Below are 7,077 nucleotides of genomic sequence, written 5' to 3' on the forward strand. Positions count from 1 at the left end.
TTGTCCATTGATTCGTTTGCGAACGTTTTCGCCCATTCTGAGGGCTGCCTTTTTCCATTCCCGTTCTTTTTAACCAAAAAAGAAAGAAAGCAAAAGAAGCAGAACACTAATGTGCGTGAAATATGCCTCTTGAAACTGTCGTTTTGAAATATGGACGTCTTTTGAACATTTTGGTCGATATATGACCCCAGGATTTGTTTTCAGGGCAGGTGTCATTTACAGGCCTGCAATGATTTGGAATATCCACTGACCATTAGCGCTGGGATTAAAGCTGCTGTTGTGTGAAACGGCCACAAGGTGGCAGCAGTTCTCCCTTAGCAAATCTGGTTACTAGGGCAACAGAGCCTCAATGGAAGCCTGTTCTAGATTGGAATTAAAATGGAATGTGCCAGGAGAAAGCCCCTCAAGTTTGTCTCACTACTTCTTGTTCGTGTTTTTAATTTAATTTTTAATTTTTTATTACAGCAAGTTTGATTACAACGTTTGCTTGTTGTAGGTGTGCAAGATGTGGTTCTTTTACACATATACATATGTCTGTTCTTCCTGGGACCCTTTTCCATGTACGTTATGACAGAATATTGAGTAGTCTTCTCTTGGCATTCCGTAGGTCTTTGGTGATTATATATTTCACCTGTGTTTGTATATGTCTCTTAACCCCAATATAATGAATCCAATCCTCACACCTTTCCATTGGTGAGCCATAAGTTTGTTTAATGAATCTGTGATTGCCCTTCACCGTGGAAATATCTGCCCTGGTATCCGTTTTTAGGTAACACCTATAAGTGATATCCTACGATATGTGTCTTTCACTTTCTGACTTACTACAAGTCACGTGCTTACCTGTAGACTCATCTACGGGGCTGCAAATGGCATTGTGCCCTTTTTTTCCTTGGCTAATATTCTGTCGTAGCGAGGTCCATTTTCTGCAATGTGATTCCCTGAGGGCTGAGGATTAGCTGACCTGGGCAGCCTGATCCTGCCGGCAAGCCCTCCCCAGGTGTGCCTGGGTTGAGGTCGATAGAAACAGCACTCCAGGCAGCAATAGCCCCTGCAGCTGTGCCTGACTCCATATTCTCTGCCCCGTCAGCAGTCTCGGGGCTGTGCTGGTGGGAGGGTGTGAGGGTCCACGGCTTTGTTGGTGGCCCGGTGTGAGTGGGGCTCTGCTGGACTTTCTGAAGGAGTTGCCAGGCTGCCACCTGTAAAGAAGAGGATGTGTCACCCATAACTTCTTCTGGAATTTCTCTCCGGGCTGAGGTGAGGAAGGAAAAAAAGGAATGGGGGCTGGGACAGGAGGGGTATATCAGGCAGGGAAATGGAAAGCTTCCAGAAGAGTGCCCGGGGCCAGGACCATCCTGGCTGGCCTGCAGGCACCAAGTTGGCCTGCGTGCTGTCGCTGGTGTGGCTCCACGGCCCTTCCTCTAGGCTTTCAAGCCCTTGTACATATTCAGGTGTTTTACCTGGGAAGGGTGGGAACAGTTCAGCAGCAGCTGCCCTGGGGCTCAGCTCACGTTTACTCACAGAGGCCTCGGCACGGTCCCCCAGCTTTGCAATGAGGACGCTCCTTGCGTGGGGGGTCCGGGCTGCTGGCTGTATGGGAGATGATTCCCCACCTCTGACCAATCTCAGAATTGTTTACCGCTGGAGCAAGTGCCCTGATAGGGTTTTCCTCTGTATAACTGCTGGGTACAGGATTTGTTTTTTCTTTTTTGGTTCAAGTTAGAAGTTATTCATCTTTTATGTATTTATTGATATAAGCATGGAAATAATTCATTCATAGAAATACATCTGTGTGAAGGGAAGAACTTTTTTTCTGTTTTATTTTTAAATTTCATTTCTAAAAATTTTGCAGTTTAATTATATTTATTTTTCTATACAGCAGGTTATTATTAGTTATCTATTTTATTCATATACATATATACAGGTCAATACCTATCTCCCAACTCATCTGACCACCAACACCCCATGGCTTCCCCCACTTGGTGTCCATATGTTTGTTCTCTACCTCTGTTTCTCTATTTCTGCCCTGCAAACCTGTTCATCTGTACCATATATCTAGGTTCCACATACATGCATTAATACAGAATATTTGTTTTGCTCTTTCTGACTTACTTCATTCTGTATGACACTCTCTAGATCCACCGACTTCTCTACAAATAACCCAGTTTCATTCCTTTTCATGGCTGAGTCATATCCCATTTTATGTATGTACCACATCTTTATCCATTCATCTGTCAGTGGGCATTTAGGTTGCTTCCATTACCTGGCTATTGTAAATAGTGCTGCAATGAACATTGTGGTGAATGTGTGTTTTTGATTTATGGTTGTCTCTGGGTATATGCCCAGAAGAGGGATTGCTGGATCCTATGGTAATTCTATTTCTAGTTTCTTTAAGGAAACTCCATACTCTTCTCCATAGTGACTGTATCAATTTACCTTCCCACCAATAGTGGAAGAGGGTTCCTTTTGTCCACAACCTCCCCAGAATTTGTTGTTTGTAGATTTTCTGATGCTGCCGATTCTAACAGGTGTGAGGTGATACCTCATTGTCATTTTGATTTGCATTTCTCTAATAATTAGTGGTGTTGAGCAGCTTTTCATATGCGTCTTGGCCGTCTCTGTGACTTCTTTGAAGAAACGTCTATTTAGATCTTCTGCCCATTTTTGTATTGGGTTGTTTGTTTTATTAATATTAAGCTGCGTGAGCTGTTTATATATATTGGAGATTAAACCCTTGTCCATTTTTTCGTTTGCGAACGTTTTCGCCCATTCTGAGGTTTGCCTTTTTCCATTCCAGTTTTTTTTTAACCAAAAAAGAAAGAAAGCAAAAGAAGCAGAACACTAATGTGCGTGAAATATGCCTCTTGAAACTGTCGTTTTGAAATATGGACGTCTTTTGAACTTTTTGGTCGATATATGACCCCAGGATTTGTTTTCAGGGCAGGTGTCATTTACAGGCCTGCAATGATTTGGAATATCCACTGACCATTAGCGCTGGGATTAAAGCTGCTGTTGTGTGAAACGGCCACAAGGTGGCAGCAGTTTTCCCTTAGCAAATCTGGTTACTAGGGCAACAGAGCCTCAATGGAAGCCTGTTCTAGATTGGAATTTAGAATGGAATGTGCCAGGAGAAAGCCCCTCAAGTTTGTCTCACTACTTCTTGTTCGTGTTTTTAATTTAATTTTTTATTTTTTATTACAGCAAGTTTGATTACAACGTTTGCTTGTTGTAGGTGTGCAAGATGTGGTTCTGTTACACATATACATATGTCTGTTCTTCCTGGGACCCTTTTCCCATGTACATTATGACAGAATGTTGAGTAGTCTTCTCTTGGCATTCCGTAGGTCTTTGGTGATTATATATTTCACCTGTGTTTGTATATGTCTCTTAACCCCAATATCGTAATGAATCCAATCCTCACACCTTTCCATTGGTGAACCATAAGTTTGTTTAATGAATCTGTGATTGCCCTTCTCCGTGGAAATATCTGCCCTGGTATCCGTTTTTAGGTAACACCTATAAGTGATATCCTACGATATGTGTCTTTCACTTTCTGACTTACTACAAGTCACGTGCTTACCTGTAGACTCATCTACGGGGCTGCAAATGGCATTATGCCCTTTTTTTCCTTGGCTAATATTCTGTCTTAGCGAGGTCCATTTTCTGCAATGTGATTCCCTGAGGGCTGAGGATTAGCTGACCTGGGCAGCCTGACCCTGCCGGCAAGCCCTCCCCAGGTGTGCCTGGGTTGAGGTCAATAGAAACAGCACTCCAGGCAGCAATAGCCCCTGCAGCTGTGCCTGACTCCATATTCTCTGCCCCGTCAGCAGTCTCGGGGCTGTGCTGGTGGGAGGGTGTGAGGGTCCACGGCTTTGTTGGTGGCCCGGTGTGAGTGGGGCTCTGCTGGACTTTCTGCAAGAGATGCCAGGCTGCCACCTGTAAAGAAGAGGATGTGTCACCCATAAATTCCACTGGAATTTCTCTCTGGGCTGAGGTGAGGAAGGAAAAAAAGGAATGATGGCCGGGACAGGAGGAGTATATCAGGCAGGGAAATGGAAAGCTTCTAGAAGAGTGCCGGGGCCAGGACCATCCTGGCTGGCCTGCAGGCACCAAGTTGGCCTGCGTGCTGTCGCTGGTGTGGCTCCACGGCCCTTCCTCTAGGCTTTCAAGCCCTTGTACATATTCAGGTGTTTTACCTGGGAAGGGTGGGAACAGTTCAGCAGCAGCTGGCCTGGGGCTCAGCTCACGTTTACTCACAGAGGCCTCGGCACGGTCCCCCAGCTTTGCAATGAGGATGCTCCTTGCGTGGGGGGGCCGGGCTGCTGGCTGTATGGGAGATGATTCCCCACCTCTGACCAATGTCAGAATTGTTTACCGCTGGAACAAGTGCCCTGATAGGGTTTTCCTCTGTATAACTGCTGGGTTCATGTTTTTTTTTTCTTTTTTGGTTCAAGTTAGAATTTATTCATCTTTTATGTATTTATTGATATAAGCATGGAAATAATTCATTCATAGAAATACATCTGTGTGAAGGGAAGAACTTTTTTCTGTTTTATTTTTAAATTTCATTTCTAAAAATTTTTCAGTTTAATTATATTTATTTTTCTATACAGCAGGTTATTATTAGTTATCTATTTTATTCATATACATATATACAGGTCAATACCTATCTCCCAACTCATCTGACCACCATCACCCCATGGCTTCCCCCACTTGGTGTCCATACGTTTGTTCTCTACCTCTGTTTCTCTATTTCTGCCCTGCAAACCTGTTCATCTGTACCATATATCTAGGTTCCACATACATGCATTAATACAGAATATTTGTTTTCCTCTTTCTGACTTACTTCATTCTGTATGACAGTCTCTAGATCCACCGACTTCACTACAAATAACCCAGTTTCATTCCTTTTCATGGCTGAGTCATATCCCATTTTATGTATGTACCACATCTTTATCCATTCATCTGTCTGTGGGCATTTAGGTTGCTTCCATTACCTGGCTATTGTAAATAGTGCTGCAATGAACATTGTGGTGAATGTGTGTTTTTGATTTATGGTTGTCTCTGTGTATATGCCCAGAAGTGGGATTGCTGGATCCTATGGTAATTCTATTTCTAGTTTCTTTAAGGAAACTCCATACTGTTCTCCATAGTGACTGTATCAATTTACCTTCCCACCAATAGTGGAAGAGGGTTCCTTTTGTCCACACCCTCCCCAGAATTTGTTGTTTGTAGATTTTCTGATGATGCCGATTCTAACAGGTGTGAGGTGATACCTCATTGTCATTTTGATTTGCATTTCTCTAATAATTAGTGGTGTTGAGCAGCTTTTCATGTGCGTCTTGGCCGTCTCTGTGACTTCTTTGAAGAAACGTCTATTTAGATCTTCTGCCCATTTTTGTATTGGGTTGTTTGTTTTATTAATATTAAGCTGCGTGAGCTGTTTATATATATTGGAGATTAAACCCTTGTCCATTGATTCGTTTGCGAACGTTTTCGCCCATTCTGAGGGTTGCCTTTTTCCATTCCCGTTTTTTTTTAACCAAAAAAGAAAGAAAGCAAAAGAAGCAGAACACTAATGTGCGTGAAATATGCCTCTTGAAACTGTCGTTTTGAAATATGGACGTCTTTTGAACTTTTTGGTCGATATATGACCCCAGGATTTGTTTTCAGGGCAGGTGTCATTTACAGGCCTGCAATGATTTGGAATATCCACTGACCAGTAGCACTGGGATTAAAGCTGCTGTTGTGCGAAATGGCCACAAGGTGGCAGCAGTTCTCCCTTAGCAAATCTGGTTACCAGGGCAACAGAGCCTCAATGGAAGCCTGTACTAGATTGGAATTTAGAATGGAATGTGCCAGGAGAAAGCCCCTCAAGTTTGTCTCACTACTTCTTGTTCGTGTTTTTAATTTAATTTTTAATTTTTTATTACAGCAAGTTTGATTACAACGTTTGCTTGTTGTAGGTGTGCAAGATGTGGTTCTTTTACACATATACATATGTCTGTTCTTCCTGGGACCCTTTTCCCATGTACGTTATGACAGAATGTTGAGTAGTCTTCTCTTGGCATTCCGTAGGTCTTTGGTGATTATATATTTCACCTGTGTTTGTATATGTCTCTTAACCCCAATATCGTAATGAATCCAATCCTCACACCTTTCCATTGGTGAACCATAAGTTTGTTTAATGAATCTGTGATTGCCCTTCTCCGTGGAAATATCTGCCCTGGTATCCGTTTTTAGGTAACACCTATAAGTGATATCCTACGATATGTGTCTTACACTTTCTGACTTACTACAAGTCACGTGATTACCTGTAGACTCATCTACGGGGCTGCAAATGGCATTGTGCTCTTTTTTTCCTTGGCTAATATTCTGTCTTAGCGAGGTCCATTTTCTGCAATGTGATTCCCTGAGGGCTGAGGATTAGCTGACCTGGGCAGCCTGACCCTGCCGGCAAGCCCTCCCCAGGTGTGCGTGGGTTGAGGTCGATAGAAACAGCACTCCAGGCAGCAATAGCCCCTGCAGCTGTGCCTGACTCCATATTCTCTGCCCCGTCAGCAGTCTCGGGGCTGTGCTGGTGGGAGGGTGTGAGGGTCCATGGCTTTGTTGGTGGCCCGGTGTGAGTGGGGCTCTGCTGGAATTTCTGCAGGAGTTGCCAGGTTGCCACCTGTAAAGAAGAGGATGTGTCACCCATAACTTCCACTGGAATTTCTCTCCGGGCTGAGGTGAGGGAGGAAAAAAAGGAGTGGGGGCCGGGACAGGAGTGGTATCTCAGGCAGGGAAATGGAAAGCTTCCAGAAGAGCGCCGAGGGCCAGGACCATCCTGGCTGGCCTGCAGGCACCAAGTTGGCCTGCGTGCTGTCGCTGGTGTGGCTCCACAGCCCTTCCTCTAGGCTTTCAAGCCCTTGTACATATTCAGGTGTTTTACCTGGGAAGGGTGGGAACAGTTCAGCAGCAGCTGGCCTGGGGCTCAGCTCACGTTTACTCACAGAGGCCTCGGCACTGTCCCCCAGCTTTGCAATCAGGACGCTCCTTGCGTGGGGGTGCGGGGCTGCTGGTTGTATGGGAGATGATTCC

This window comes from Mesoplodon densirostris, chromosome 6 (assembly GCF_025265405.1).
Source record: "Mesoplodon densirostris isolate mMesDen1 chromosome 6, mMesDen1 primary haplotype, whole genome shotgun sequence".
Taxonomy (NCBI): domain Eukaryota; kingdom Metazoa; phylum Chordata; class Mammalia; order Artiodactyla; family Ziphiidae; genus Mesoplodon; species Mesoplodon densirostris.